Source organism: Macrobrachium rosenbergii, chromosome 17 (genome assembly GCF_040412425.1).
Source record: "Macrobrachium rosenbergii isolate ZJJX-2024 chromosome 17, ASM4041242v1, whole genome shotgun sequence".
In the NCBI taxonomy this organism is placed as follows: Eukaryota; Metazoa; Arthropoda; class Malacostraca; order Decapoda; family Palaemonidae; genus Macrobrachium; species Macrobrachium rosenbergii.
In genome coordinates this window covers 37,608,538-37,620,764 of record NC_089757.1, presented here as the reverse complement: position 1 = coordinate 37,620,764, position 12,227 = coordinate 37,608,538, and positions in this window count along the sequence as shown.

Genomic DNA, 12,227 nt, shown 5'->3' with positions numbered 1-12,227 from the left:
TCAAGTCACTAGCCCCTGTAGGCTTGTTCCATATGGACAGGGGTTTATCTTCAGAGTAATAATAATAATAATAATAATAATAATAATAATAATAATAATAATAATAATAATAATAATTTAAATCTTACAAACATTCTTTCTGAATGTTGACTTGGCATTTTTTAAAGAAAAAGGTTATAATATAGATTATTTTAAACCACAAATGTAATTGAAGACAGGACACCAATGAAAAATTCAAACACGAATAACGCAGACGTGCAGTTTATGAAGAAAAAATATTTGTACTCGGAGAAAATGAATAATCTATAGATCGAACTGCCATTTACTGTTATGTTTGTATCGAACTGCCAAACATTCTTTTCTACAAAAACAAGTCAAAAATGCGCCGAAGTTTCTTCGACGCAATCGAGTTTTCTGAATAGCCGCTACAGTGTATAATCAAGGGCACCGAAGACAGATCTATCTTTCGGTGGTCTCGGTATAATGCTGTATGGGCCCCGGGCCATGAAACTTTAACCATGGCCCGGTGATGGCCTATCCTATATAGTTGCCAGAAGCACGATTATGGCTAACTTTAACCTTAAATAAAATAAAAAATACTGAGGGTACAAGGCTGCAATTTGGTATGTTTGATGACTGGAGGGTGGATGATCAACATACCAATTTGTAGCCCTTTAGCCTCAACAGTTTCTAAGATCTGAGGGCGGACAGAAAAACCGCGGACGGACAAAGCCGGCACAATAGTATTCTTTTACACAAAACTAAAAAGGGGTGGGGGAGGGGTGGTGGGAAGGTTAAAGCAGTGCCTGAAGGAATTGAAAAAATATCAGGACAATTGGCACCAACTATTGCACAAAAACTGTACACACAAAATAAGTGATTCTTGTTTTTCACAGAGCTGAATATTTTGCTCAACAACCCCATTTAGGCAGTAACTTTCAGAGCTAAGATACATACCTGTACATGGAATGAAATACTACAGTTAAGTGAATGAGCAATATACTTGCAGAGAAACCGAACGGTTCAACATCTAATCCTTTCGCAAAGATACAGCTAACTTGAAGCTTCTTAGGTAGACCAGGCAGAATAAAGTAAAATCGAGATTGAGACGATAATAATGGCTGCTGTTCTTGACTGCACTTCTGTGTTATAATTAACGTCACTGGGCATGCTGATTTATCTTAATTGGTTCTGGAGAGAGAGAGAGAGAGAGAGAGAGAGAGAGAGAGAGAGAGAGAGAGAGAGAGAGAGAGAGAGAGAGAGATCATAACCAATAATTTTGCAATCTACTTTTTGCCTCATCATACTCTTACTAAAACGACGATTTCTCCACGGCTTTCGATAACGTTTTGGAGAGAGAGAGAGAGAGAGAGAGAGAGAGAGAGAGAGAGAGAGAGAGAGAGAGAGAGAGAGAGAGATTATAACCAATAATAAGTTTATTTTGCAATTTACTTTAGCCTCACATCATACTCTTACCAGAACGACAGTTCCTCCACGGCTTTCGATAACTGTTTTGGAGAGAGAGAGAGAGAGAGAGAGAGAGAGAGAGAGAGAGAGAGAGAGAATACAGTTCTGGAGTATCTTCAATCAAAGTCCTAATAAATATTAAGTTTATTTTGCAACAATATTTCCTTCGGATCTTTCTGCAAAGTAACGATGAAGAGAGAGCCTGCGGGCACTGCGAGACTTCCAGTTTTAGAAATAAAAGGAAAGCGATCTTAATAAGCAGGTAAGAGGGAGAAAGCGAAAGATCTTCTTATGCCTTTTACTTTCTTCCAGTTTTACCTCCCTTTCGCAAAAGAAGTGGACGGAAGGAAAATGCAAAATCAGCAATCGCAGCTGGGATGAAGAAGAAGAAGAAGAAGAAGAAGAAGACGGAGGAGGAAGAGGAAGGGGACGGGGATAGGGAGAAGAAGAAGAAGAAGAAGAAGAAGAAGAAGAAGAAGAAGAAGAAGAAGAAGAAGAAGGCGGGGAGGAAGAGGAAGGGGAGGGGATGGGGAGGGGAAGAAGAGGAAGAAAAAGAAGAAAAAGAAGAAGGTGGAGGGGAAGAGGAAGGGGAGGGGGAAAGAAATGGAGAGAAGAAGAAGAAGAAGAAGAAGAAGAAGAAGAAGAAGAAGGAGGAGGAGGAGGGAGGAGGAGGAGGAGAAAAAGAAGTAGAAGGAGGAGGAGGAGGACAAGTAGAAGAAGGAGGAGGAGGAGGAGGAGGAGAAAAGGAGGAGGAAGAAGAAGAAGAAGAAGAAGAAGTAGAAGAAGAATATAAAAAAAACACTAATTAACCGAAGCGGACGTGAATAAAGCACGGCGCGGCGCATATCTTTTGAAGCTGCTTGTTGTCATACCGTCCATCTTCCTTACGTAAAGGAGTCATCATTCATTTGGAAGAGAAACTTTTGATGCTTGAAATAACAAGCTAAGTTCCCCGCCCTTGAGAGAGAGAGAGAGAGAGAGAGAGAGAGAGAGAGAGAGAGAGAGAGAGCTGGTCAGAACTAGATGGAAAATAAACTTTTAATGATGTTTTGGTGAATCAGTGGATCAGGACCTTACGAGATATTAGGTCTTTTAATAATAACAATAATGATAATAATAATAACAACTGGAAGATAACGATAATTACATAATAATTAGTGTTATCATAATAATCATTATTGTAACTGAAGAACTAATTAGGAGAGAGAGAGAGACGGAAACGACCTTAAAAGCAAATTAGCAGAGGTAAGAGAGGGAGAGAGAGAGAGAGAGAGAGAGAGAGAGAGAGAGAGAGATGAAAACGGCCTTAAAGCAATGCAGGTAATTAGGAGAAAGAGAGAGAGAGAGAGAGAGAGAGAGAGAGAGAGAGAGAGAGAGAGAGAAGACGTACGTAAGAAAGGAGAGGCTACGACAACGAAGTAGTTGAGAGAGAGAGAGAGAGAGAGAGAGAGAGAGAGAGAGAGAGAGAACTGTACGAAAGGAGAGGCTAAGACATCAAGGTAATTAAGCATACATAGGAAGGGGGAATGGGATGGGGGGGGGAGGGACTTGGGGGAGGGGAAGGGGAGGGCGCCTTAATGAACCTGGTCCAAGAAGCGTCAACTGCGCATCATACAAACGTCTTCGAGCTTATGGTCAAGGTCGACCTCGCCCTTGAGAGTCGAGAAGATCCATACTCGAATATATTGAAGTCCATTTCAATAATAGGGAGCCGATGTTGGGAGCTGCATAGTTTGAGCTAACTCTCTCTCTCTCTCTCTCTCTCTCTCGATCGATCGATCGATTACTTCGTTGTCGTTGTTTTAACATGCAAGTAATTAAAAGTTCATTAAGATTATTGTCACATCATTCTGTCACAAATGGCAAATTATTTTTTCCTTTAATTAACAATCTACTAAGTCAATAAAATTCTAAGTATTCCACTTAAATAAAAACCAATGAAAATTAAGTTCTAATTTTCGTAGCACGATGGTTTTTATCTATAAAACACTGAACTGACAAAACTATTTTTGATGACGTCACAGAAAATCTTATCTAGACGCGAAGAATCCAAAATCTGGAAGGGGCAGACATCAGTCAGAGTGACTAGCAGAGACGCCCAGATACCAAACGTTAATTACGTTTTCTTTCACAGACAGCAAGAAGCTCACGTTTTCCTTAAGAGTACATCTGGATCAAGAGCCACAGGTCCGGATTCACACCAAAATCAATTACTGGCTTCCATATGAAACTGTAAATATGGCTGGCAGATAAATATAGCCGATCAGGACCGATATGCTGACATACTTGGGGAAGGGAAAACCTGCATTCTTTTAAGGGAAACTTGGCATTAAATATTTTATAAACAAAATAACTGTCAAAAATATGACTGAAAGAAAAATCTTTTCAATAATCAGCCACTGCAATTTTTCTCAGTAAAAAGGAAACATAATTTGCTTTAATCCTAAACACTTCCATCTAATATAAAAAAATATGAATAAAAGCTAAGGTTTTAACTAATTTTCTTCTTCAGAGATTATGGAAAATGGTGGCAAGTCATATATAAAAGTGGCGCTTGTTCATTTTCATAAATTATTACTGTTTGGAGAACGACAGTAATTTAGATTATTTTTTTACGCAAGTCTGACATTTGATAGCAGTAAAATATTAAAATAAATAAATAAATGAGTAATCTAACATCTGGTAGCATGAAAATATGAGAATAAATAAATAATAATTACTCAGAGAAAAATAAACAATGACTCACCACAATTGAAAACATTCACTGCTGTCCAAAACAAATACTGCGCACGAACGAGAGTCAGTACTGTCAATGAATGAATGAGAATGAATAGATGACTGAATGGATAAGTGAATGGAGTGAATGGAATGAATGGAATGAATGAATAGCTGTTTCTGTAACAGAAACTCGGGCCGGCATTGTACAAACATACGGGACCTCTTATCTGAAACTCGCATGAAAGAAGCCCTATCAGCTTGGCGGCCGCTAACTGTTATCAGGATGAAAATACTGTTTTAACAGAATAACATACCTCACAGAGAGAGAGAGAGAGAGAGAGAGAGAGAGAGGGTGTCCTCTCAAATCCCCGTCACTCCCACTCTCCCCCAAAAAATGGGACGAGAGAGAGAGAGAGACAGGGGTCCTCTCAAATTCCCTTCACTCCTACTCTCCCCAAAAAAGAGAGAGAGAGAGAGAGAGAGAGAGAGAGAGAGAGAGAGAGAGGGCGTCCAGCCTCACTATTTTTCACCCTCAAAGGGATCAGAAAAAGCAATAACAGATACAGCGTTCTCTCGGGGAACAAAAAACAATATAACGTACAAAGGGGTTCAATTTTACAGGCAGAAATAGTCGAATCATAAAAATAAATTCAATAACAACAATAATAATAATAATGGTAATTACAAAACCAGTTGATAAGCTATTTAAAAAACACTTTACAAAATTTATTTTATAGCTACTTAAAAATACTTAACAAAATTTATTTTAAAGCTACTTAAAAAATACTTTACAAAATTAACTTAAAGCTCCTTAAAAAACACTTCACAAAATTTATCTTTAAGCTACTTAAAAAAACCCATTACAAAATTTATTTTAATTAGCAAATAAAAATAATAAATCAATAACAAAAATACTTAAAAAAAAAGATAAGATTTATTTTCAACAGAAAATTCAGTAGCAAAATTGACATACACATTTCCTGCGAATCTCGAATGAAAAAAATTAAAGAGTTGACCAATCTATCACTGTCAGATAAATGATAGATTGACAATATTTCCAAACCTAACACAAAAACTTTACAAGGCAGATTGGCAGATCGTGGCAAGAGAGAGAGAGAGAGAGAGAGAGAGAGAGAGAGAGAGAGAGAGAGAGAGAGAGATAAAAAGCGTGGAAGGAGAGTCAGCCATATTTCTCAAATTTAACTCAAGCAATTTAGAACTTGCTAACTTCCATTTTTTTTGTTTTTTGTTTTACGATAAGCGCCTACATGAAACTCTCACACCACGCCTGATAAAATGACCAATTATCATTCCTTTCCCCTGAAAGTCTAACATTTTTTCCAAATTGCCAAAAAAAAAACACGAAAAAAATAATAAAATTGGGAAGGTCCAGAGTTCCTGCTGATAAAATGTCCATCTCTCTTCTCCTGCAACCTGCCATACTATTTTGTTCCCCGGATCTTGTTAGTGTGAGGTTATACTCAGTCTTTCTGCCTCCCAACCGTGCCTTTTTTTAATGAAAAGTATTTTCCTGTCGTTATTTCCATCTTTTTATAAAAAAAGATATGGCACAAAAACAGCAAATTACGAATAAGACGATAGATAATGGCGTTTATTCTCCAATGCTATTTTACATCCCGGACAGTAATTCTGAAGTCTACGGGATTTGGGAACCATATTTCAGTTACGCCTCTTGGAGAGGCGACTATATTTTTAGGAATTTATTCAGAAAAACTTTACGCCAATAATGATGTGTATTATAGGGCGATGTCCAAATTTGCACTGCTGCTCAGATAGACAGATAGACAGAGAGATAGATATTTAGACAGAGAAACAGATAACCAGCTTAACAAACAGAAGAGAATTTAAAAGAATTGACGTGCATGATGGGAATTCCTCTCTTGACAAAAAAAAATATAAATACAAAAACTCAAAACCGGCAGAGTTATTTTGTTTTACAGTAGTTTCTTCCTCATACAGCTAATGTGCTCGTTTAATTATCACTAAAAAAACAAGCACCGTGTTCCTCTGTGTCACACGATCGCTCTGAAACGAGATAATAATTATCACTAATGATCTCAGCGCGATGCTTCACGCCCTTGTGGTATTTATGTCAGCCAGAGAATAATAAAGAGTATTACGAAGAAGCCTGGTTTTCCCCTTCGATTATTCCTCTTCTCGGGGGAAAACTTGGGGTAATCCCCCGTCCTTTGGCAAGGATATGTACCAATTTATTTGTTATTTGTTTTCGTTGGGGTTTAACTAGATGAGGACATGAGGTTGTCCAGAGTAGTCAACCCAGAATGTGGTTTTGGTAAACTTAGACATGATAGAACATCAAAATGAACCTTCCCCCACCCCTAATTATTTCATGAAAATGAACCCCAGAGAGGGGGGGAAGGAGAAATTCAAAATGAAACCCCCTACCCCACCCCCAATCATTTCATAAAAATGAAGCCAATGAGGGGGAAACAAAATAAAAATAAAAAAAAGAGAGATTTGTGATATTTAGGTTTTTAAGCCAAGCACTTGGGCACTTTCAGCCATTCAGTGCTTAAGACAGTGGAAAGGGGGGAGTTCGAGTGGTTGGACGGCAAAATAAAGAGATCCAGAAAATGAAAGGGTAAAAGGATCTAAAGACTGGACCGGGAGAAACCCCCACAGTTGTACTAAGCAAAATAAAGAGATCCAGAAAATGAAAGGGTACAAGGATCTAAAGACTGGACCGGGAGAAACCCCCACAGTTGTACTAAGAAGTAACAGTTAGAGAGGCTGGACAGCAGGACCGAAGGGAGGAAGCGGGAACGGAGGTAAAGTAAAAGGACACATTTTTACGTGATCGATGAGCAAAATCAATCAATAAATGTGTAAATGAATAGATAAAATAACAAACCGTTGGCAGAACTCGCTAAGATTATAATGGCAAAACCTTATCTGTATCGCCTACCTCATTACATCAGTAGCGATTTTCAACGTAATATTATCAAAGTTTAAGAAATTCTTGAAAGACTACGAAGGCAGTTAACCAAAAGAGGCCCCGCCTCAGAAACAGTAAGGTCTTTGATACACCTCACCACTATGCTTATCATGAGACTCACTACTAACCATGGCAGTTTACTCAAACGCAACTATAACAGTATTCCCACTAGCCACAGACTACCGCTTGTGGGGAATTCACTGGGACCTACGAGGTCATCCAACGCTGAAAATAATGTTGAAACAATTGTTAGGAGAGGGCGGAAGGTAAGATGAAATAAAGGCATATGAAAAGAACGAAAGGGGTCGCAGCTAGGGGCCGAAGGGACGCCGCAAAGAACTTTCGGTAATGCCTACAGTGCACCGTGTGAGTGCACTGACGACACTAACCCCCTGCGGGGTTTGGGCCACCACGGACCTTCCTAAGGATGAGGAAGAAGGATGAGGAATGAGGAAGGAATCACGTAGGGAGACCTTCCCAGATCTCGCCTAAAATCAAAAGGTTTCCAGCAACCTAAACAGGTTTCTAAGGAAAAGACCTTCTAAGAAACAGATCGGGTTTCGCGGGAGGCCGGTGACGCAACCATTGGCTAACAGGCCGCCCTCCTTAACGGCCCAAAGGATTTCTTGCGATTAGATTATTCTCCTCGTGACGAAGGAGAGAAATGCCTGACGGTCATCGAGGCATAACCCGACGCTGCGTGTCTCTTTCTGTTGTGGGGTTTGTCACGTACGACGAATTTCAGAAGAGGGTAGGGTGGTTACACCTAGGGAGTGTGGCAAAATCGAGATAGCATTTTTCTGTTCTTACTGTCTCTCTATAGTGACATAAGTCGTCGGGTACTGATTTTGGTGTTAATTTTACTCGAGAAACAACAATATCAACGACGTTAAAGTGGTAATGATGAAAATAATAACAGCGTCAGGGTATGTACATGAAGATTTTGAATTTGCTTTATGAAAAATTAATATGAGTACCCCTAAATTATGTATATATATATATATATATATATATATATATATATATATATATACATATATATATATATATATATATATATATATATATATATATATATATATATATATATATATTATTATGTAAGGACATTTGCTTTATGAAAAATTAATATGAGTATCCCTAAATTATACATTATATATATATATATATATATATATATATATATATATATATATACTTACACACGAGTAAATTTAGGAAAAATATCCAATGTGCATTAAATACACATACTGATTTCTTTAAATAATGTGTATTCCCTTAATTACTTAAAGTAAAATTTATAATAATAATAAATAATAATAATAATAATAATAATAATAATAATAATAATAATAATAACCCACTCTTTACCAGTATACCTACCGAGGATCTCATCACTGGACTAAAGTAATTCAAAGTCTTCTAAATGATCTTGATTTACATCATTGTTATTGTAAACAGATTCAATACAACGAACGAGCTTTGTTGAAGAGGACCCACACATCCCATCTACTTACGTCATGCACTTGTTTAAGTGCATTTAGTGACACTTATTTTATGACAGTCTTCAATGGTCCTTGGTCCGTCATCTACCATTTATCTCTATTTTCAAACGCCTACTCGTCGCCCATAGCAATATTCTGAATGTTTTAGGTTATTCAGAAATTGTCTTGGAAAGATTGCATACGGTTCAAATGGCTGAGTCTTCTTCTACTGAAACTGTGATGATAGGGCTTTGTGGCCACTTTATCCGTCCCTACTTGGAATAAGGCTTCTTTATAAATCGTCCTCTATAAAAATCTTCTTTATAAATCGTCTTCTTTATGAGTTGCCTTCTTTATAAATCATCCTCTATAAAAATCTTCTTTATTAATCGTCCTCTATAAAGATCTTCCTCTTTATAAATCGTCCTCTATGTGCAGTAAATGGTTCTCTTCATAAATCATCTTTTTATAAATCTTCCTCTTTATAAATCAACCTCTATATAAAGCATCTTTATAAATCATCCTTCTTATGAATCATCCTTTTTATAAAATCATCCTTTTTATAAATCATCCTCTATACAACTCGTCTGCTTTATAAATTCTTTTTATAAATCGTCCTCTTTATAAATCGTCCTCTATACAAATCGCCCTCTTTATAAATCATCCTCTTGATAAATCGCTGTTTTCTCAGTTTCTCTGTCAACAGGATTCAACCAAAAAGGATTTATTCGTTTTATCACCTTACTTAAATCCCTTTTTCATGTCTTCTTTCTCCGCTAGAGGGGGATTTCTCTCTCTCTCTCTCTCTCTCTCTCTCTCTCTCTCTCTCTCTCTCTCTCTCTCTCTCTCAGATCTTTGAAAGCCACCAGAGAAACAAACACGAGAGACACAAGAGCCACGAAGAAAACAAACGGCGAATGTGAAACATCACGCAACAACAAACTCTGTGGTCGCCGACGACACCAACAACAAACAAACAGGAGGCAAAGGACGTATGCGAAACAAACAGGAGACAAATGTCGTATGTGAAACAAACGGGAGACAAACGGCATGTGTGAAACAAACGGGAGACAAGCGGCGTATGTGAAACAACCAAGCAACAACAAACTGTGGTCGTCCACGACACCAACAACAAACAAACAGGAGACAAACAGCGCATGTGAAACAACAAACTCTCAACAAACTTTGTTGTCGTCGACGACACCAACAACAAACAAAATGGTGACAAACAGCGTATGTGAAACAACCAAAAACCGTCGTATGAGAAACAACCAACAAACGGCGTTGTTGGCGTATGTGAAACAAACAGGAGACAAACGGCGTATGTGAAACAACAAAGCAACAACAAACTCCCAACAAACCCCGTGGTCGTCGACGACGTCCAAAAGTCAACGACCAAACCGCCCCCCCCCCCAACACACACACACAAGCAGAGACTCACAAACACACACAAACACTTGGGATATCGCAGGCAGCAGGCAGGAGTCGTGGGCCATAAAGTTGGAAGGTGATTCCACTATGATATACAACTTATTTTTACCGCCTTTTTATGCATTTTCCCAGAATGACCTGTTATAAGGATTGCTGTGGCCGCAGCGGCGGCTGGAAAGGGACTTATCTTAATGGTGGGGGGGAGGGGGGTGGGGGACCTACACACAGACACACACACACACACACATACATACACATACACAAAGATTTGGCGATGAGTTAATCTGTCAGACTGTGTTACTGAGACTTTCTGTGTGTGCGTTTGTTTGTTGGCATAAGGATATATATACGTATACATATGTATATTATATATATATATATATATATATATATATATATATATATAAATATATATTTAAAGTGATATAAACCATATTTTTAACACTAAAGAATATATATTTTTAACACTATATAATATATATAAATATATATATATATATATATATATATATATATATATATATATATATATATATATATATATATATATATATATATATATATATATATATATATATATATATATATATACATATACATATATATATATTTGTTATTATTCCTGAGATAATCAATAACAAAATTAACGACAACAAAACTACAAATATAAATATATATACACACATATATATATTATCTTATTTTCCCTCTTTTCCCACCTTCGCTCTCTCGTTTCTCAACCTCCATCCTTCTCCCCTCCTCCCCCTCCTCTTCTCGCATTCTTCTCTAATCCCACGTACGAACAAGGACGTCGTCACGTCTGTCCTTATCTTATACGAAAGCATTTCCTCTCTGCGGCTTTGTCAAAATATGCTGGATATGATCGCTGGATCTTCCTGGATACTCCCAGTATAGATCCACAAGACAACAGCCACTAGACACAGTTGAAACTCTCATATAAACATAATATAAACTCTTGTCTTCTAAATCTACTCAATCAGTGGCTTCGTCCAGAGAAGACTTAATGGTAATGATGCTCTGAAAGGATATATATATATATATATATATATATATATATATATATATATATATATATATATATATATATATATATATATATATATATATATAATGGGCGTTGGCGTTTGATTGTAGCCTCCTCCCCTGGATGGCGCGGGATTATGACAACGCGCCAACTGAGTCATCACGGCGCAGGACTGGTTTGATAACACGTCCACAATTGGCGATGAAAACCACGGTATCCCGAGCTACCAAATGCTTTTCCCTGTGTGAAAGGTGGAAGATTGGGGAGCCTCTCTCTCTCTCTCTCTCTCTCTCTCTCTCTCTCTCTCTCTCTCTCTCTCTCTCTGTTTGTGTGTGCATGTGTGTGTGTGTGTGGTTTTCCTGAACCTAGTATTTTTCTACCTTCAGAGAGAAATAGGCCTACAGTACCTTCTTTCTGCATTCCATCGGTCATAGGCATTGCAATAATTAAGATTACAATTACCAAATGCTTCGGAATCCTCTCTCTCTCTCTCTCTCTCTCTCTCTCTCTCTCTCTCTCTCGTTCTGAGTCTAATCGTTTCCTACCTGCAGAGAGACGTAGGTCTATCAGTACTTTCAGAATTAAGCTTCATTCTGCTTACCATTTGCTCTTCATCGGTCATATGCATAGGAATCCTTTCTCTCTCTCTCTCTCTCTCTCTCTCTCTCTCTCTCTCTCTCTCTCTCTCTCTCTCTCTCTCTCTCTCTCTCTCCGTGGTTCTCCTGAGTCTAGTAGCTTCCTACCTTTTGGTATATGTAGGTATATCAGTACCTCCAAAATTAAGTTTCTTTCTGTTTACTTTCTGTATTTCAACAGTCATAAGAATTACAGTAATTAATTTTAAAGTTACATAATTATAAATAATAATAAAGTAATCTCGTCATTTTTCTATCTTTTCCTAAATACTGTCACTTTTCTGAAGACTGCTCCAGAAACTCTTGGCTTTGAATATCAATATAAACAAGTTGGTAACTTTCTATGAGAAGTTCAAAGTGATTGTTTTAATGCATCAAGTTATCCAAAATTGTGAAAGTCAACACTGTCCATCCAGTAAATCTCCTCCAGCTACTCAGTGCCTTTTCTTGAGAGAGAGAGAGAGAGAGAG